Source organism: Malaclemys terrapin, chromosome 1 (assembly GCF_027887155.1).
Source record: "Malaclemys terrapin pileata isolate rMalTer1 chromosome 1, rMalTer1.hap1, whole genome shotgun sequence".
NCBI classification, from domain to species: Eukaryota; Metazoa; Chordata; order Testudines; family Emydidae; genus Malaclemys; species Malaclemys terrapin.
Genome location: NC_071505.1, coordinates 292,405,527 through 292,427,341, shown reverse-complemented (window position 1 = coordinate 292,427,341; position 21,815 = coordinate 292,405,527). Strand labels below are relative to the sequence as shown.

The following is a 21,815-nucleotide window of genomic DNA, read 5'->3' as shown; positions in this document are numbered from 1 at the left end:
GGTATTTGGAAACTCTAGGGTGACATTCCTCTCTTGCCTCAAAGAAATTATAGGCTACAACTGGGAATAAAAAGCAAGGAAGGAGAAAGAGTGAGGAAAAATTCATAATTAGATTTGAACTAAAACGTCCCTGGAAGGATTTAATTCCCTCTGAGCACTTTATTCCTATCTGTTTGTGAAATGCTGATAAAATATTTTACATTTGCAAATCACTGAAGTAAGATGTAAAAAAAAAGCATTGATTTAAAAGCTATAGTTTTTGTAAGTTAAGTTGATTAAACTTTTTGAACTGTGGCACAAGTAAAATTATTACTTGTGTTCAGAATATAATGCTTTTGTTACAGCTTTAAAGATTAAAAAAAACCTTCAAAGATGACTCTGCTTTAACTACTTAAATCTTACTAGTCTAGTCCCTTTAAGTGTACATACATTTTAAACATTTAAACTCCTACATAGGGTATGTATGTGATCCTTTAGAATGGTAGCTAATAGCAGTTTATGTTCCTCTATCACTGAGAGAAACTCTATTTTCAGATTTAGGGCCCTATTACTCATTGTAGGATCCCTACTATTTGTATTCTAATGGTAAGTTCCTAGATCTACTGTGTCATTATGTTCAGGGCTTTGGAGCTGTGCTCCAGCTCCAGGCAAAAAACTGCAGCTCCACTGCTCCGGAGCTGCTTTGTGCTCCAGCTCCGGGTTCCGCTCCAAAGCCCTGATTACGTTCCTAAACTCATGCATCAGGAGTCTAAAGTAAGAAGAAAATATGAAGTATTAGTGTAAAAATAAAAACATTTCTTTTGACTTCTTTGCATATAATTAAAAATGAGAAATTGGCAGAAGTAATTATCAAGCATAGAAGTCTTTGCTTAAAATTAATATTTGCACACACAAGCACTGCAATGTGAGACTAGAGTAGTTTTTAAATAGTTGGCAAATAGGAGGGTATTTGAACTAACTGCATTGAACAGCAAGGAAGACTGTCACCTTCCATCATGGTGTGTGCATGGGAGGCCTGAGTTAAATCAGGGTTAAATCACAAATACCACGCCATTGATGCCAATATTTTGACTAAGCCTCAAAACTAAGTAGTACACTCATCATTAGGGCCCTAATCATACCAGAAGCTCAATATAGACAAAACCTTAAGCCTGCACAGAACTTCATCAAAGTCAATGGTGCTCTACCTAGTTATTGGGTTCTGCCAGGATGAAGCATATTAATGCAAACCTTTGGACCCAGATTGAGGCAGTGCCACAGAGCCTTAAAGAACAACATTATTATAAGTTTGAGAATGCTCATAGTAAAGTGTATGCTAATTGAAATACCAAAAACATAAGACACAGAAAATGTCTGTTTTCCTTAAAGAATTATGCTCTCCGGTAGTTCTTACCATCTTTTTTTTCCAATTGAAGTTAGTATCAGGGTTCACTACGTGTTCCGCACACTTTCAACCTGAGATCAAGATAATTTGCCTCAATGTTTACTTTTATTTTTTATCCCTGATTTTTTTTTAAAAAGTGTACATTTAACTTAACACTTCACTTTAATAAAACTTTCCACTGTAAAGGTGGTTGGGGTTAAACATTTACCTTCCTTGATAACTGATTTGCTAGATATTTTTACATATAAGTGTGTGTAAGCAATATGATCTTTTTGTATTTTTATACTTTCTTGGGTTTGAGAGACTTTCACAGCAGAAAATATTTTAAAACCTAAAATAATTTAATAAGTGTGTTTCTACTGCGTCTTTTTCTCATTTTCTCCTAATTTGCTAAACTCTCTTAACATGTGACTTGGATGAATGGAGAAATGACTTCTTCAGAGGCAGCAGCGAACATTTTTCAAGGAAATTTCTGGCACCCCTTTCCCTAGAGACTGAAAGCATCCTTCATGACAGTTGCTTTTAATTCAATGTGGAACACACCCCTCACCCTACAAGACTGTGGAACAGACTGTTCAAAGGTTTGAGAGCAAACACATACTTGCTGTTGGTAATGAAAGGCAAGCAATTAGTGTGTTATTCTTTAAAATATAATAATGGGAAAACAAACAACAAAGCAGCAGCAAATTAAACACCGTTAACACCACTTTCAGAACAGAGAGGAGAGATTTTAAGAAATATTTTAATTTCTAATGGCAGTTGTTAAAAGTTCATAATGCTGTATCTTGATACTAAGGCATATTACTAAAAGAAGAGCAAACTTTTGATTAGTTAGCTGAATGCTTGATGCTTCTGAAAGCTATACTGAGTTTACATTGTAATGTATTTGAATTGGTTGAAGTTTAATGTAGTATTGTCACTTTCATTAGGCTCCTAAAATTAATTGCTATGATAATTTTTCCAGAAAGGTCAGATGGGATGGAACTTTCCAAATGCTTATCCCCCCTTTGTTTTTGTTCTTCAATCATCTCATAACTATTGTAGTGGGGTTTTTAAATAAAGTAGTCCCTGATTCTGCAGCTGCATTAACGCAGGCAGATGCTTGCAGCTTTGCAGAGTCTCATTGATTTCAATTGAATTCCCAAGGAAAGTAAGAGTTTGCCCAACCAGATCCCATTGGAGGACCATAGCTTTATTTGGTACCACATACATAAACAAGTTGTATGCTTGTCTCGTGGGGATTGTGTACTGCATTATTTTATGTGAAATGCACAAATAAGAGGTCATTGCTTTTTTTTCCCCAAGTATTTCCCTGCTGAACTGACCACTTGAAAAAAACATTGAGGGATTCTTGATCCTAACAGCTGGTCTTACAGTAAGTCACTTTTTGGAACTATGGGAACTACGATGTTGACCATCTGATTTAAAGCGTTAAAGGAAGCTCAGAGGTACATGAAAATATATACCCTTGGGTTGCAGGAATTGACATTAGGTGGTTATTGCTAATATAATTCTTGTCTAGCAAAATAGTAGTGACAAACTATATAGTTTAATTGGCTAAATGCTTAAGGGATATCCCGTTTTATTATCATTAAGATTTATTAAAAACTTTATCTGGGCAAACAGCTTGTTAGAGTAGCTCAGGTTAAAAATTAGAATAATTCTAAATGAAATCTTACACCACATAAAACATGGCTTAACTTTACAGCCTCAAAACATAACCTTGGGCATGTGCTAGTGATTGCATTGCAGATACTTAATGAAGCGAAACCAATTTCCCATAAGTTAGCTGACCCTAAGTTGTCACATGTATCCTGCATTTGCTTTTTTTTGGTTTTGACAGCACTTTCATGCCCTAAGCCTATGTTGTGGGTTTTTTTTATTTTATTTTATTTTGGGTTTGGGTTTGGGTTTTTTGTTTGTTTAGAAGGGACAATTCAACATATGTTCACTGATTAAAATAGTCTACCTACAGAAATGGGACAGAGGGGAACAGCTCAACTATCTTAGGCTGAGATTTGTATGCTTCTTTCTGCACTTCGTTCTAGTTTCTTTCACTTTATTTGGTGGTAGGTAGGAAGCTATTACTATTAAAATTACGAGGAGAAAATATAAAGTAGATCTATAATTTACATGTAACATACACTTAAGATTTAGAAATTCCTAATTTAGGTACATCTTCTAGAGTTTGTCTCAAAACATTTATTTTTAATGCAAAGCTCTCCCAGTGCAGGTTGTAATTTAATTTTAAAATTTTACCCTAAAAGAAAATCATGGGGTCAAAGAACTCTTTTTAGTCTTAATAGCTTTTAAATATCTCACTGAATAATGGCCCTTCACATCTGATGAGGGGAGCTGGGGTTATCTTCAGAATCTTCAGATAGAAGATTTTCATTAAATTAATGTAAATTCATATTTTGAAACAATATCAGTCTGTAACTTAGTTATTTTCTTAAGGAAAAATAATTGAAATAAAATAGGTCAGGAAATTAATATGAAGCTCCAAAGAAAGTATGTGGCAAACATAGTTGTCAAGAATTCAGTTCAAAAGAATCTGTGCATGCAGTAATCATGCAGAAAAATGTTCAGTTAAATAAAATAGTGTTTGTGATCAAAAGGGCTAGTAGTCTGTTGCATGTTTGGTTGGGTGCTAGAGGGAAGCATTGTTTCATCAAGAGGGAAGTTCTTTTTATCTGCCCTAGACCGTGTTCATTTTTGTCAATCAAGGCTTGACTCAAATGAAGGAGAGGGTCCTGTGAGATGCATAAAACCATCTAAAATATGGTTAATCAGACTTTGAAACCCACATCGTTAAGAGGGGTAAGTTTGGTTTTTGGTGCAAATGTTGTTTTTTCTATATTTTATAGTTCTACAAAAGTAATGAGCCTAAGGTAGAAATAAAACTGTATGTGCGTGTTTGTATCTGTTTTGTTTGATTTTCTATGGCTTAACTTTGTTCTTTGTAAGTGATCTAAAACAAGTGCTAATATTTCAACAGATACAGAATGACTGAGTCTAACATTGCACACTGGTATGCCTATGAAGAGGCATTACCAAAGTTAATTATGTCTAGTGCAAATGCTGGGAGGTCTGACTGAGCAAAGCAGGTAGGTGAAAGATGCTTGCATGGAGAAGAGATGGAGGGGAAGTGAGTGTAAGAAGTAGTTTTTTATTTAAAAGAAATAGAAAACTCTGCCTGAATTGAGTTGGCGAGAATTTCCTTACAAGGAAAGACTAAAACAAGAGGAACTCAGCATATTTTGTTTGTCTTGTTTTAAGTCATATTTTGGGGAAAATATATATGGATATTAATTTCTAATACTAAAAATAATTAAAATATAGGTAAATTTTGGGATTTAGTCCAGTAAGGAAACTTAATTAAATCAAAACATTCTGGGAATGTTAAATGGCTAAATTATTGCAGAACTACTTCAAGAATATTCAGTACAACTGAATATAGCTTCAACTAAGCTCTGTGGGAAGATCATTAGCTTTACTTTTTGTACTGTTAATATCTTACATATGTAATAAGCTGGGTGAAATCAACAACTTTTAAAGTGTGGCACTCTTCTGAAAAATGACTAAAAATTGAACCTTCTTACTAGATCTTGGGCCCTGATCCTGCAGTACATAGTGCATGGGCACACTGGTCATTTGCAAGGTCAGGGCTTAAATTGTTCCCCATATGTATTCAATCATCTGCACACATTAGACTAAAATAAGCTTTTACCACTTTGTACTCCTGTTAGCAGAACCAACACAACTAAGAGAACATCAAGGATCTGCTTGTGCCTCAGCAATAAGACTAAGTTCCAGTAAGTCAACTGGTATAACTGAGGGCCCAAATCAGCCTCATCCTTTATTGCTGCTAAAGACAAGAAAAGAATCCAGTTTGTCTCATATTCCAGGCTTAGAGTACGAGGCTGATAGGAAACAATCTTTTCCCCCTGAAAGTTGAGAACATTTGACATGGAACACAATAAACATGGAACCACACAATGCCATCGTTGAGTCCCTTTTCAAAATAGGATAGCAGTTACATTTTTGAGTGAATGCTACAAAAAGTAGTCTATTTAGGATTCTTTCTTTTCCATGCATAATGTGTAATTCTCCACTAGCGTTAATGGCAATGATCCATATTTATTGAGAGTAGGATGGTTATATGTTAGGGATGCAAACTTTCTTCACTTTTTACTATATTTGAGTTCTCCAGAAATTACAAACATCAGAGGAGAGTCATGGAGAAGAGCAGGCGAAAATACCAAAGGAGAATAGACTAGCAAAATGTCATCTGCAAAATTCAGTTTGAAAAATGCAGGTAGCCTTATTGGAGTGGTTACCCTTCACACTGCTCGTTTGTAGCACAAAAACTTGGAACTTGACACTAACAAAAAACTGGTTTAAAAGACTACAGAAGAGTAGGAGAAATGTGAGGATTCAGAGTATTGAGTGGAAAATCAGCAAGATACAAAATAATCAAATGTGTTTTTTAAAAAAACACATAAGCTAATTGCAGGTATAACTGAATCAAGTAAACCAGCACTGAATTCTGAGAAGTAAAATGAAAGCCCCTATTAACATAAAGAAATTGCAAGTTTTGCGAAATAATTGGAGTATGTTAAGGAGATATATATATACACACACACACACACACACACACACACACACACACACACACACACACACCAATATATTGGTAACCTTGTTTTTTTTCTTCCAAAAATTAGCTCCTTACAAAACAAAAACAAAAAAGCCACTATATCTTTGTCTGAAAAACAAATTTTTTTTTTTTTTTTACCAATTCAAATACTTTTTCCAGAACCACTTGAGGCTTAGAATTTCCCGAAAATTAAAAGAGGGTGTGTGTGTGTGTGTGTGTGTGTGTGTGTGTGTGTATAAAAATATTTTTTTTTCCAGTGGACTTATATTAGTGCCAATGAGATCTGACTATTAAAGTCTGGTTTAAAATGCTTTATTAACTAGGCTGCTGAAGTTTGCTGTTAGCTACACTTGGCATACAAACTTTGAAAGGAAACAAAAGAAACAATAAAAAAAACCCAACTTTGATAGCCCCTTCTACTAAGGATTTTAAAATGTGCTACCTGTAACTTAAAATGACCTTTAAAAGCGAGATTTTTGGACCACTATATCAGTGACTTGGTATTTTTTTAAAAAAAGCCAAAATTATAAGGTTTATCAAATGACTACATTTATGCATAATTATTCTTTCGTTAATCATTTGTTATAATCAGTAATACATGATTCAGCCTCATTACTCCCATGCATTTACTGCTTCTATGCATGTTCTCTTGACTTTAAAATAGGCAAGAGAAATATACTTCAAACTTTTGCGAAGGTGACACAAAAGTTGATTGATCTGATGGAAACTCTGTGAAACTCTTAAATTAGGATGGTCATCTAAGGATTGAAAACAGCACTGGCCCAGGATGTGCTATATTCAGCACTAATTTAATCAAATATATTCTAATCTGATATGGTCCATATCATTTGTAGCAGAGCTCCCAAACTGGTGACACATATACCCTGCTAGAACAAAATGGTTAGAAACCAAAGCTTTATACAAACTGGAAGGTTGCAATTCTGAGCATTCTGATGGTATATAGCATTAGTTTCTTTTCATGGTAGTCTGTGTGATATTTGACCTTAAAATCAACTATTCAGATTATCATTTTGCTTCCTTCCTCCTCCACTGTAATGGCTGTTATCTCAAGAATTACTGATTCTAGAAACCAATGTTTTATGCCATCAAAAGCTCTTAAGGCCAGGACACTTACACTACTGATAGTTCAGTGATCAGAAAGGAAAAAACTCATTTCTTGTGGTCTCATCTAGTCTCACCTGTTGTCAATGTGTGCTTGTTCTCACAATACATTTCTAGTACTTCATTCAGTGTAATTTTAAATGTCTAAAGAAAATGTGCCATTCACCTCTTCCTGTGGATGACTGTTCTATAATCTACAAGATTTCCTTGTCAGGACATTTTCCTCAATAGACTAAATTTCATTCTATTGCTCCTAATTATATCCTCTTCGGTCACCTTAAATTCCTCTCCTTTCTTGATATTTACACCCTTTAGATGTTATCATGTTCCTTTTAGTTGCTGCTTAGCTAAGGTGCACTTATTTCGTTTTTGTATTTTTTTCCATATGTCTGTTATTCCAGTGTAGATAAACCCTTAGCTTGTACACTTTCTGATTTGAATCTAGTTTTATTTCCTGCTCATATTTTCTACCTCTCTAGATCTCTTTATCCTTTTTTCTTTTCTCCTGGTATTTGCAATACCTCCCCATTTAAAATCTCTATATTTCATTAACATTTGGTTTACCTTAACTCCGAGATCATTACTGAAGATGTAAAATAAGATAACCCTACTGATTCTTGTGACCATCCCAAGGGAGATTCAGGATCACACGTTATTTTTGTAGATGTCTCAAGTAATTAAACCTAATTTACTTTTAAAATAAATTAAAATGTCTCATAGAAGCAATTTTATGCCAAGTTTCAGCCTTAAGCATGTTTTATTCAGCTGCGTTATAAAACCCCTTAAAGTAGGTTTCTAAAGGAAATGCTAACAGACCCTTAAAATGTAGCTGCTGTATTGTTCAAAAGCCATTTTTCCACTCTAACTTTTTAAAAAATTCAGTTTTTTCATAATTAGTGTCAATAGCCAACAGAACTCAGTGCCAAGCAATCATTATGACATGTCCATTGTTGATGTTTTAACAATTCATTTGTTTTTTGTTGGTGCCAAAAGAAGACGTTTACTTTGTCAAGATTTACTCTGTTGGTATTGTACTGCGTACATGGTTTTGAAAACAGCTTTTTTCAGCATAGGCAGGTCAACAAATCCTGTAGTGGGTTTGCAGCCTACTTGCAGTCCTGGAAGTAGAACCAGACCTGTCAATAATGGGAAGTAGGATAACAATCACTTTTACTTCTGCATCTGTAGCTGCAGATAGGTGGCTCGTATTTCACTGCTGCAGATGATCAGTTACATTTTTAAACAAAGCAAAAGAATTCAGTGGATCTAGAGGGCTAAAATACATCTGGTTTAGCAGCTGGGTGTCTGGAATTAGACTTTGATTCTGCATTCCTTCGCTGAGGTACTGCAGCAGTGTGCACTCGGACAAATGCTGCTCTCATCATGGCAAACAAATAGACGAAGAAAGGAAAAGGGAAGCTTTTCTGCTTATGCTCCTCTCTACTTACCAAATGCATCTCTTGGGATTTTTGTCTGTCTTCCAGACAGGGCTTCCATAGTGGTCATACACAGACTTGTGTAGGCCTACTTTGTGAGGTTCTTAGCGGAGCCATGAAAGAAACAGTTGCCACTGTATCCCTAACCCCAAGAAGCACTGAGTGACAGTCGACCCTCTCCTATTGGGAGCAATAGAGTGAGACCAGCTCAGACAAGGCATCAGAGGGAGCTGCTGCACTCCCAGAGCCCTCATCAACAATAAAAGTAGTTCATCATGTGGAGCAACAGCATTGCATCTTGCCTCTCCACAAAAGGCTGTGAAAGGAAGATGACCAGCACGCGGTACAGCCGGTGGACCAGGCAGAAAAGGGAACAAGAGACCATCAGTCTACTTTCTAAATCTATTTGTCGTGCCCATCTCCAAGAGACTAAGTCAGCTTGTGTTTCCCTGGTGGTGGTGTAACCAGGATGTTCTCTCTCTCCAGCGAGGAAGAGCCCAACACAGTCCTCCACATCAAAGGAATCTGCAAATTCTTTTCACAGTAAATATATGGGATCTAGCCTGCTGGCCCAAGCACATTCGAGCATCTTGAATCTCTTACACTGGCCCTCATGAAAATAACTCAAATAGGGTCAAGAACATAGACTTCCCTGGATAAGCATATACCCCCAAAGGTAGAAGGAACCATGTCTGTGACACGCCTAAGAGGAATTCAAGTGCATCAGAGCTAGATCTTTTCCCTCTGTCCCTCCAAATCTGAAAAAGGGGAAGCATGAAAAAGGAAAGGCTAAGTAAAAAGCACCATCCCACAAGCTTCCAAAAAGATGCAGAAGAATCTAGCTGTCCCCAGCCTGGAGACACACATCTATATAGCAGAATCCAACCAATGTGACAGTAGGAGTTCAAAAGTCCCATTTAGAGTGTATGGTAGCCAGAACATACAAACCAGGAACCCATCTTCCTATTCCTGAGTCCTCAAGATAAACCTATGCAAACTTATGTGCTTTTTATCCTTTCCAAGGGAGTTCTTTCGTGCATTGAAAGGCTAGCCACTCCTTCCTGAGAGACTCGAGGGATCTGAAGGTAGATTCCTGCCTGAGAGAAAACTACAAAGGGATGGGCCAGCTATCACATATGTCTGCTTGCTTTACTTAGCAAATTCTTGGATGGGTGGATTGATTTAATGTTTGGGTGCACTTCTGCTTAGCACCAAGAGAGAATTTGGCTGGGTTCAATACTGTGGAAGTTTCTATTGTTTGTGTTTTGGATGCCTCTTTGGACTCCCAATACCTGTCAGCCAGGGACTGCAGTGCGATACTCAAGACATTACATGTCACTACTGTTATGGAAGGTGGAAGTGCAAGCAACATCTTCTAGCAGCATGAAAACTCTTTGAGGAGCAAAGTAGTGTCAGTCATCAGATACGACCAGTGAGACCCTTTTATTCACCGTGCAATACATGAATTATTACTTTGATTTGTATTATTTTTATTCTTTTTGAGTATTCAGCTGTCAAATACAATAGCAACAGAAGCTCTGTCCCAAAGATCACTGCATATACTACCATTTTTCTTTTCTCCTTTTCTACTCCTATCCAGAATGATGTAGACTGTTAGAGAAAGCAAAGATGATATATTGGCTAAGAAGACCCCGCTGCCTGGACCTGATCAGTATCTTGCTCGATCAGCTACTTTTCCTCCAAAGCAGGACAGATCCTTTTTTCCACAAGGACTAGTCATGCATAAGGGGCCAAGCAGACTTGACTAGGCTGCATCTGGCTTTTGAGAGCAAACCATAATTAAAAAGAGATGATGCTCAGCCAAATTCATGTCCACCATTTTAATCTCTGGAAAGAAGTGAACCAACGTGGTGGTAAAATTCAAATATTCAGGCAGAGATCATGAATTTCAACTAAAACAGTGCATCCTCAATTGTCTACAAGATGATCTTGCTATCGGGGGAAAAAGCTCCCACGTTAAACAAAGTCTTCGTCATATTCTGTGTCTGAAGGTGAACTGATGAAAGAGGTAGGATCTTTCTTCATCTGCAAGTAAAGCAACTTCTTTAGAGTCACCTTACTCATTCATGTACTTCAGGTACTTGTGTACCTCAGTGAACAAAGGCAGACTAAAGTAAATAATTAGGCATATATTTGCATCGACTTCAGCTGCCATGCCCCATTACTTCAGCCACACAGTGCTGGTAAAATCTTAAAGATCTATGGAAGTTCCTGTGCTAAAGAATAGGCAGATTAATTACCTGAACACTTGCTTTCTTCAGGTAGTAAAGCGTCACAGATCCAGCTCCCGAGAGAAGAAAAATTGGTCTAGGAATGCAAAAAATAGTACAGGGATTGCGGAGGTTCTTGTGTTCTATAGTAGGCATTATGTGTAGTTACAATTATACAGTACCATATTAACTGTTGAAGTTTCCTAACTGGTGGGCTTTCAGGAGGGGAAGTGAGTTTTACATTGCTGCCAGTGATTGACAGGTCTGGTTCTGCAAGTAGAGAGGAAGACCTTACTATTGGAGCTGTGGACTAGTACTGCTAAGAAAAGGGGGACAGTTTAAAGGAAACTTCCAGGTAAGTACAAACACCTTTTCATCCCACAGCTTCTTTCTGCCTAATCTTGTGAAGAGCTGTTCATTGTGTTGCAATAGTAGATACTGTGATTATAATTAGAGCTTGTCAGAAAATGGAAGGAAGAATTGTGGAAATTCAGTTTTTCTACAAAATTTGGACAATTTCAAAATTTTCTGACGAGCTCTACTTGTAACAACATGAAAAAAACCTTTCTGGACAAAAACCTCCTGTGCTTGGTCTTGGCCTATTGGCAATTTAAAAAGAGAGATTTTAGCCATTTTTTGACAAATCAGAGCATTGAAAAACCTGTAAAACAGCTGTTATTCAGAAGGTATCAAATACACTTCTCCTTCCCCTTCAGTCTTACCTCTTTGTCCTGGAATTATGGAGTCATGCCTTAGCCTTCTGCTTCATTCTTTTTCCAGCTGACCCCCAAAGCAAAGGGAAGAAACCAACAGGAAAGATGATTGAAGAAAGGAAGAAGACAGAATCCAAGAAATATCAGAGTGAGTCAGTTTCAGGCAGAAACTCTCAAGTTGCAGAGTCAAAATGAGATTTCCTTTGGGGAAGGATCTGCTTCCAGGATTTGCTCCTCCCTTGTTCCCTGGGTAGACACTGAATTCTTGAACCCCCCCATCAGTGTTGCAGGTAGGTAGAGTCCACTTGGGGATTGCCGCTTGTATTGCCTTCTCCTCAAGTGTGGAGGACTGACTTGGCTGGTCCTTTGCCCTTTCTTCTTTGTTGCCCACCTTTCTAGACTGAGAGGGGAAGAGCTTCTGGCTCAGCAGATTTTTGTGAGAAATAGGGAAGGCATTTCTCTCCCCACCCACTTGGCTGTAGTTTTGGAAAGTTTCCTGTTGAGGGGTTTGTATGTGCACCTCATTGTCTCCAACCCCAACTCACAGTACTGTGTTGGGCTGTAGGCTCTCCTACTGCTCTTCCTCTCTCCCCTCTCTGCACAAAAGAGCTGAGATACTATGACTGTGGAAACCATGTAGGCGGACCCAGACACACTTTTCTCTCAGCCAGGGAAATCTGATTTACTAGTTCTCGCATCGCTGGATTTTGCAATTTCCCTGATGCTTTGATTTGCCTGTGTGACTACAATGGAGCAGGGTGCCCGGGCAAGAACTCTCACCGATCAAAGGGGATGTTGCTGACCCTTCCCTGCAGCTATGCCAATGGCCCAGAGAATGATTTTAGTGTGAGATTTTTTTTTTAATGGGAGCTTAACTGTAAGCTCTCCCTCCTCACTTCACACCACATGCTGCAGCAGCAGCTTCTCCCTCAGACTGCCCACTGCCAGACCTCCCCATCTCCACCTGTGTCATAGCTGAGGCAGACAGGCTATTGTGGGTGTCCCCTGGCTGTAAACCACAGAGATCAACCCTTCAATGAGCAATGGGATTCTAAGAGGGCTTTTGGAGCCTCAAAGGTCCTGGCCCCTTTTCCCCCAGTCCTTCTTTCATACTAAGAAAATTCAACTAGAACTATGTTGCACTCAATACTCTACCCCATGGATCCAGTGGCTCTTCTCTCCCTCCTTGCTTCCCAAAAATTGCTGCATGAACTTTCAGCCCTTCAGTGCCATGAGCCCTCAGTGGAAAGACCTTGAGGAGGGCCTTCTAGGATTCCAGATGATGAGACTTTATTCTTGAATCTTGACCTTTCACAAGTAAGATTTCCCTGATACAAATTGGGTTATGGAAGAGGAGGTGGTGGTGTTTTTTTTGTTTTTTTGTTTTTTTCCAGATCATGCAGAATCCTTAGAGCCAGAATATTAGCTGTCTTTGGGGTGGAAGCCCAGACAGATTATAGCTCCTAGGAAATAAATGTTCATTCAGGAGACATTCTGGTCTCCTGTAGTTCTTCGTTGAAGTGTTGTGCGGACTGTTTGTTTGATCTGGCCCCTCTTACCTTGCTGACCCAGGGTTCAAGTAAATACATGGATAAAGCTTGCAAGTCTCCAGCTGTACTACCGTGAGCAGATCTTCAAATCTCAAATTAAGTGAAGTTGGGCCTCCTCATCCTCTGCATAGGCGACCTCAGGGGAATCTGTGAAACCTGCTTCTCTTGTGCTCCAGACACTGCTGCTTTTATAAGACCAATTCCCCCACCCACCCACCCGCCCCTTGCACTTCTGGTTCAATTTCTGTAACTATCAAGTATATCTGTAAAGAGAACTTATGGAAAATAATGGATTTATTTAATCAGTTACTCCTTCTCTGGGTTTTTAGGAAAGAGTTGAGCCCAAATTGTCAAAATATACACTATTACACATTTGAAATTTCTACAAATTGAAGCAAATTGTTAACTTAAATTTAAGTGTTTTGGAGGGCTCAGGAGAGAAATGCGGAGGGAAATATAATTCAGTGTGGCTTGTCACCCTTTTAAGGTGTTTTGGGGGAAAGCCTGTTCTATACATAGTTAAAATCAGTATGTAGCAGTCTTTATAAGAGAATTTCTATAACCAAATTCAGTTTATTGTGGTGCCAGATCAGCTGAGAAATAAGTAAGTGTCTGGCATTACTTGAAGCATATTACTGAACGTCGTAGGCAAACTTTCCTGAAGAACAAAGTTTATTTTTTGCGCTTCAGATTTCTAAAAACCACCCCAAAACTAGTTTTGGAAATTCTTATAGGGGATTAACATTAGCCTTTACAGGAGTGGAAGAGCATATATATTCCCACCCCCCCATGATCTGCTTCTGGCAGTTGGAATAAACTAATCAGATGCTTGTGCCTCCTTCCACTTAGTTTCTTAAATCAGTTCACCATGAAACATTTTTAACTAATGCCTAGATCTTTCATTAAATCAACCAGCATACCTAAATTGCCTAACAATCTTAACATAGCCCCCAGGCTACTGCTTCATGGCAGTTGTGATTTCTTATTATTGTTGGAATGCATTTCAGTTGAAGTATATTGTCTAAAAATAATTGTTTAGATAGTGCTGCTTAAATACATACTTACAGAGTGAGCCATTCACAGAGGATTTACTTAAATTGGGGCCCTTGCAGATTAAAAAAATCATTCATGTGGCTTTTCCTTTGCCAAGAATAGCTATCAAAATGCTTATTGCCTACATCCTGATTTCTGCTGTAGTCATATAGTCTGTAAAATACACATAATTTATAATTCAGTGTTTTTTAGAAAATTGATAAAATGTTTGTTAAAATATGGAATTGCAGTAACTGATTTAAAATAAATTTATTTAAACTGATTTCTTTAATCCACAAACACAATTGTGTGGTGATGCCGTATAAAGTTCAGTGTGGTAAATCAAAAGTGAAGATGTATTTCACTTTTTAAAGAAAGCTGTCTTTGTCTTACTTTGAAATCAGTATCTCACTTATGCATATTGAATAGCTTATTTACTATAGGTACATTTATTTTGACTTTTTTGCATCCAGAGATTTAAAATTCAATTGTAGAAGTTACTTAAGAGCTTCAGGACTAAACATCTTTAAATCCAAGAAAAGGGAAAAATATGTGATCTTAAACACTGGTATAAGTGCTGTCCTGGATGAGGACCTAAGTATGTGACTAAGTCCCATTGATTTAAAGTTAAGAACATGCTTAAGTGCCCTTCCTGAATAGGCATCCTTCTCTGAATTGAGGTATTAAATAACTTTATTTGGTGAAGGATAATCTAAATTACTCTGCACACCAACTGAGAATTGTTTTAATAGTAAAGTCTCTAAAGACAACATTAAGTTTTAAAAAAAGCTTTAAAAAAATTACTTGGCTCTGTTACAACCCCTTGGAAACTTAACTATCCATATAAAATTTATTTCTATTCATGAAAATAATTTTTTTTAACACTTTTAAAAATAACATAGTTTTTTGTTGGTATTTTGATACTTCTGCTCTATGCACCAGCATTGTGTAATGTAATCTTTGGTACTCCGAAACCTGCAGCTTGACTTCTGGAGTGTTTTAGAAAGGTGTCTATTGATTATGTATTATCAAATATTAATAAAGGTATTAAAACAATCTGTTTCCTTATGTTTATATTATATTTCAGATTTCCATACATGTTCAGAGAAGGTGATCACTCTGTCTACTTTATCCTGACTCCAAAATACCAGGACTATAACAAGAAATCCTACCCTATGATGCTAGTGTCTTATAGCCCAGGCCCTAGCAGAATGTCTTGGGACTTGACTCACCTCTGTTTGCCTGATTTTTGGCTCAACTTCCTTAAGTTTTAGAACTACCCAATCCCAATTATTTCTCCTTTATGTGATCCCTACCTTCCTTATAGGTGCCTACTTCTAGCAATTAGTGACCCTGACTTCTTTGTCCAGTTCAGACTTTCCTCTCTCAACCCATTAAGAAAATCCTGACTGTTGGCATCTCCCTCTCCCTTCCTCTGCAAGTCATAACCTGGTCCCTCAAGCTGTCCCAGTACATCTCCATACCTTCTGTCCATCCTCTTCAGTCTGTATCCTGACTCTGTAATACAATGTCTTGGGAGTGATGTGAAGTCTCTTTTCCAATATCTTTCCAACATTGCTGCCCCAACTGTAGCTAATCCTCTTTATTAGCGTTGAGAAAACACATTATCGATGCTTACTCCAGATCTCTTGAATGTGTCTGTTGGAGATCTCTCCCTTCCTTACAATGTGGTTATACTCTGAGAAGTAACTGCTTAGCAGGGAAAACACTTCTGGGGTTCCATATTCATTCTTATCACTTATGCCATCTCAGGTTTGCTCAGTTTACAGTGAAATAGATGTTGCTTATCTGTCTTTGATGCAAATTTACTCTGACTTCTGAAAATCAAGTTGGGCTCTTTCCTTTCCATGCTTAATAGCAAGTAATATGCTGAAGGTCAAATAATACCATCTATTACATATCTGAAATTCTACTGACAACAAATGGGATGCTCACATGTAACTGATAGAAGGCATAATTCTTAGGAAAGTAGGTTGGCACAAGTGGCACTCAGAGCATAATTTGGCCTGCAGAACTTTTATCACTGATGAGGTATGAGAGAGAGCCCAGCTTGACTTTGAGCCCAGTGTGAGATTGAAGGGCTGTCGTTTTGGAAAAATTGCATTTATTGTGAGCTGAGTAAACTTGGTATGGAATTAGTGATGCACACAAACATGAAGCCACAAAATGGCTTTCCTTGCAAATGGACTATGAAGAGCTGGGAGTGGTTGTGTGGTCAACCACACTTTGAAGGGAAGCTGCACTAGTATTCCCTTCAGAGGTGTGATACGTTTGCATATGCGGAATGGTTCCGAAATCTTTAGTTTTGGCTAGGAGAGTGGATTTTTTAAAATAATTAACCAAAAAGAAACGAGAACATTTTTAACTGTTTTTAAACTTTGGACTTGAAGGTAGAGGCAGTGACCCTTTAACTCTTCATAGTTATTTACCCCTCTTTTTAGAATCGGGGGGGGGGGGGAGGAAATACTTCTAAATGGTCTGATGATGTACTTTCTTTCTATTGCTCCCCTTCTTTCTATTGTAGTAGAATCCAACATTGCTATCTCTTGTTTGTCTGTGCACCAAGCAAATGGATGTCAAGACCATGTGAACAGTGTGAGTAAGGTGCTTGTTGCAGAGCAATAAGGGAAGCTCTTATTATAGCATCTCACAAATTATAGCTTTCTTGGGGGGGGGGAAATTAATGTATATTTAGAATCCAGAGGACATGCCCCACCAGACTATGCAAATTGTTAAGATAGGTTACGTTTTAGTGTGAATTCCTTGTGTAACTTTAACTTTGTCAGCAACTGATCACTCTCCCTCCTAGCCCAGGGCAGGGAAGAAACATTGTATCTATGTATAGAACTAATGTGAATAATATTTGAACAAATGGAGTTAAAACGTGGTTAAACAGATGTGCTGATGATCTGGTCATCTTATTGTGGAACGCAGAACATTATTTGAAAGGTAAAAAAATGCAACTTGATGCACTTCAGTCCACAAGGCAGTGTAAATTTTAAAAGAGGACACAATCTGTGTAGACCCCGGAATTCTAAACAAGATTACCGTGTTCATTCAAAGTGATTATCAGCTAATAAAAAGTAGTATCCAGAGAATTCTTTCCAGAGACTGAGTTTAGGTAACTTATTCTTATGTATTATTGGAATTGGGTATAAGAAAATGTAAGCAAATGTTCCTTGTTAACAGTGGTAGCCGCTTTGGTCAGCGTTTGTATTTAACAGTTGAAAATTAGAAGATATTTTGTCAAAATAGATGTCATGCTGTCAGTTATCAAATTAGATTTTGACTGTTAATGATTCATCAAAGAGACATTTAAATTTATTTGAAAGGCTCTTCTGCTTGCTTGATTTCAGTAGTACCTTATCTTGATAAACTGAAATATATAATGTGTATTAATTAAATAGCTGATTCTTGGTGTGGGAAAGCTCTATTGAGCATTTGCTGCATAGTGGCAGGGAGCATAATTCAAGAGCATAGTTTAAATGGCTTATTTTGAAAAGTTCGGTACTTTCCTCATGGAATCATGAAAGGATCTGGAAAAAATTGGTTCATTCACCACCCACTCTAGGATGGTTCTTTACAATACTTATTATTGATAAACACATTTGCTAGAATTGTGACAGAAATGGGAGGGTGAGAAATAGGATGCAAGGATTAGTGTCTGGAAATCTTAGCTCTTTGTACTAAGGGTTTATACTATTCCTACATTTACAGTAAGTTTCTAATGGCTATGTACAACATACACTAATGAAGAGGATAATATGGAAATAAAGCTAAGTTGGGAACTAAATAAATGGTAAGTAATGTAAACATTATGAACCTCAGAAAATAGACATGTTGTTGTTTTTTGGAGTTCCTGTGGCTGTCGATTCAGGAAAGCATACCTGTCCAGAAAAGCACTTCAGTGGAGTTTAAGTACATAGTCATGTTCTAGTACACGCTTAGGAACTTTCCTGAACAGGGATGATAAGAATTGGCTGTGCTACCTACTAGAGAACAGTAACAGGACACAATCTGGAGACATACTGGATTTTGGGTATTTGTGTTGACTGAGTTACAAAGGATGATTGTGATGGTTCCTGGGGGTGCTCAGCGTTGTGAGGCATCTCACTACCACCTACCTTTACGGGAGGAAACTTTGTCTGTGCCTGCCGGGGTCAGCTTCTTGACTCCTCCACCAGCCCTGGGTAACACAAGCACTCCCCTCTCAGCCTATACAGGCTTTGTTGTCCCTCTGTAGGCAAGGAATAGGTGCACTCCATCCACCGAGCCCTCCAAGCATCTCTCTGGGGTGTCCACCCCATGTTCTGCTGGACACTCAGAATTCAGAGATCTGCTACTCTCAAAGCAATAGTACACAGCTTACCAGTTTAATCTCAAGATCACTGCTCCACTTAAATTTGTTTATAGAAGGGCCATCAATTAATTGCAGTTAATACATGCAATTAACGGAAAACAAACTAGATTTAAAAAAGTAATGATTAATTGGCATCTTAATCACACTATTAAACAATAATGGAATACCACTTCAAATTTATTATAAATATTTTTGGATGTTTTTCTACATTTTCAAATATATTGATTTCAACTACAACACAGAATATAAAGTGTACAGTGCTCACTTTATATTTTTGATTGCAAATATTTGCACTGTAAAAAAGAAAAGAAATAGTATTTTTCATTTCACCTCATACAAGTACTGTAGTGCAATCTTATTATCGTGAAAGTGCAACTTACAAACATAGAAGTATTTTTTTACATAACTGCACTCAAATAAAACAATGTAAACTTCAGAATCTACAAGTCCACTCAGTCCTACTTCTTGTTCAGCGAATTGCTAAGACAAACAAGTTCATTTACATTTATGTGAGAAAATGCTGCCCACTTCTTATTTACAACGTCACCTGAAAGTGAGAACAGGCGTTCGCATGGCACTGTTGTAGCTGGTGTTGCCTGGTATTTACATGCCAGATATGCTAAATATTCAGATGCCCCTTCATGCTTCGACTTGTAGGCATAATTTTCAGCATAGATACATGACTCCTTAAATATTAACTATACAGACATCTCACAATGGTTAGGATGACCAGTGTTTTATGGCTGTTGGTGGAGACCTCACATGCTACACTTTGGCATATTATTACGTAACATCGGATCCGGGATATCCCTATGCACCATATGTAAACCTCCATGCACCTCCTCTGTGCCCTCTGCCAGTTGGCATCAAGAGGTCCCAGGGTCACAATGATGAAGAGACAAAATCTGGATTGAAATGCAAAGGAGTAAACTGAGTGGAGCCAAGATCAGAGATGTGTACAAATGGAATGTTCAGTAATCTCAAGACAGTGGGTAAAGAGGGACTTGCTTGAGGTCCGGAGAAGTACAGGAACTGAAAACGAGACACCATCAGATAATACAGAAACCCACAATTAATCTAATTTTAGTCTTGACAGAAAAATGACTTCATGTTCTATGTGTGGCATGTTAGTGGTTGTAAAAATAAGCCACTAACGAAGATTTAAAATCCAGTAACTCAACTTTTTTCAGGTACTATTGTTGTTATATCAAAATGGTTACAGAATGGGGTTTTAATACTACAAAGTCTTTAAACATGTAAATCAGGTATTAAAAAACAAAATCTTTGTGATTTGAGTGTAGTGTTTTGATATTAAAAAGTTGAATTAAAACAGAAAAAAAATGCATCTAGATAGTTCATTGTGATGATAAAACCAGAAATTGAAAGTTACAAATTTGTACAACTTAAATGCATACATTTAATTTCTGTGATTTTAAAATAAGTTGTCTTTCCAAATAAGTAGTTGTGAAAATAAGGTTTTGTAGGAGAAAGGAATAATAGTACAAGATTTACTTGTGTATATAAACAAAGGACAGATGAACAATTCTATGCGTCAAGTTGTTTTTTGAATTTGTTAATAAAAATTGATTATTTACATGCTGTTGTGAGGTTACATTATCTCATGAAGTTAAGGCCTACTACAGCATTGGGAAGACCTTGCTGTTTTTATTGTGGATTGTTAACTTTGTTTTTCATGAACCATCCCTCCCTAAAAGTAGGTACCTAGGATTCCAAAAAGTTTTTTACATTTTCAGGGTAGTATGGACTACTGCGTTGTAGATTTTGGCAAAGCAATGTGGATATTTTATGTAAGGTTAATCTTAATCAAATACCTGCAAAACACCCATGACTCTGGTTTGTCCACTGCTATATTACTTAGGTCAATGCAGTATTTTCCTTCGTCACAGAATATGTTGAGCAGAATTCTATGTATTGTCATCCTTTGTTAGTTAGTTATGTACTGGCAGCGATGAGATCCTTTGCCAGGATATACCTCATTTCCACCTGTATAAATCCCAAGATTTTTATTTTTAATTATTTCTATTAAAATTTGTGCAGAATGAGTTCATCCTTGCTCACACTCATTCTGGAGACTGTTCACTAACAGGGTGGTTTAAAATCAGATTTTATTAGATCAGATTTTTATATTTAAATTGCATTTTTTAAATACAGGTTTCTTTTTTTTAAAAAAATACCTATTTACAATTGATAACCTATATTAAGACCTAAACTCTAATCTAGTAAAATATTTTAAGTTAAATAAAAAACTATTCAGCTGTACGTGTTTGTTTGGAAAGTTTTAAAGAAAATGAAACCACTGAACTGGTGGAAGTCACTGACTAAGTGTTTGGTACAAGTTTGTTGAAGTGCTAGCCCAGCTTTTGACAGCAGTAGCCTCTTTTGCAGGTGCAGAGAGAATATTTTCCTTATTTCAGTTTATTCAGCTATTTCAGTTCAATGACTAGTTCATTCAAAATTAAGAAAAAAATTGGGAGATGTAAAAAGCAGCAAAGCTTGTTTTCCTCTTCCATGAACAAAAGAATGAGATCAGCTTTTTCTAAAATCTAAAAGGACATGGTGACGAGGAACAATCAATATTCACTGACTAGATAATACTTCCTTTGTATAATGTTAGTTTTAAATGAAAAAAAAAATACTTTTATTAAACATTTTTTCTTATGTATCCAGAACATTTAAGGTAGTGTTAATATTTGGAAAGAAATTGAAAATGCTATTTTTGTGCATTTTTAATTGTTTGAATTTCCATCCAAATAAAGCTTGATCCAAATTGCACTTATTTACTAGATTTTTTTTTCTTGTATCATTCCCCTTCATTCTAACAAAAAGGTAAAAATTAAGAATCTGAATAAATATAAGTTAAGCTCTATAATTGCTTACACTATCACTCTATACTTTTGTTTATCATCCTGGCTAGCAAAAAGCGCCAAACTTAGTGTAAAAGCTATAATTAGTTGGAAATCAACATGTTTTAATTGTTACCATCCCATGAGATTTTACTTTTCTTTAGGAAAAGAATTAAAGTACAAATACAAAACATGATTTAAATCAACGCTGCCTGTTTGCTGATTTAAATTGTGATTAAAATTGGTGATTTAAGTCATTGATTGAAATCAGTCTACCCTGTTCACGCCTATCATTTTTATAGCGATACACTAGTCATGTCACTTTAGTACCAATCCAAACATCTTTCTAATTAGCCGAGGGGTAATTTAAGAAGCATTTCTGCAACCTTTACTCTAGTGCTTAATGAATTAACTACACAGTAATACTGTATTTATTCGGGGA

General features: G+C 36.9%; 1 protein-coding gene across 4 annotated transcripts in view; it reads left to right on the top strand.

Annotated features, from left to right (window-relative positions):
* Nucleotides 1–21,815, top strand: part of TSC22D1 (TSC22 domain family member 1) — a 137,612-nt gene that overhangs the window by 29,879 nt on the left and 85,918 nt on the right. The window contains exons 2-5 of one of the 4 annotated variants that reach the window (XR_008443287.1): nucleotides 1,811–1,965; nucleotides 2,690–2,759; nucleotides 4,383–4,491; nucleotides 11,614–13,292. The exons of 2 other annotated variants lie outside the window; for them this stretch is intronic. The gene's annotated coding sequence lies outside the window, so the exon portion shown is untranslated. Of the gene's footprint in view, nucleotides 1–1,810; nucleotides 1,966–2,689; nucleotides 2,760–4,382; nucleotides 4,492–11,613; nucleotides 13,293–21,815 lie in introns of those variants that run through there. One more of the 4 variants, XR_008443288.1, reaches the window with a different exon arrangement.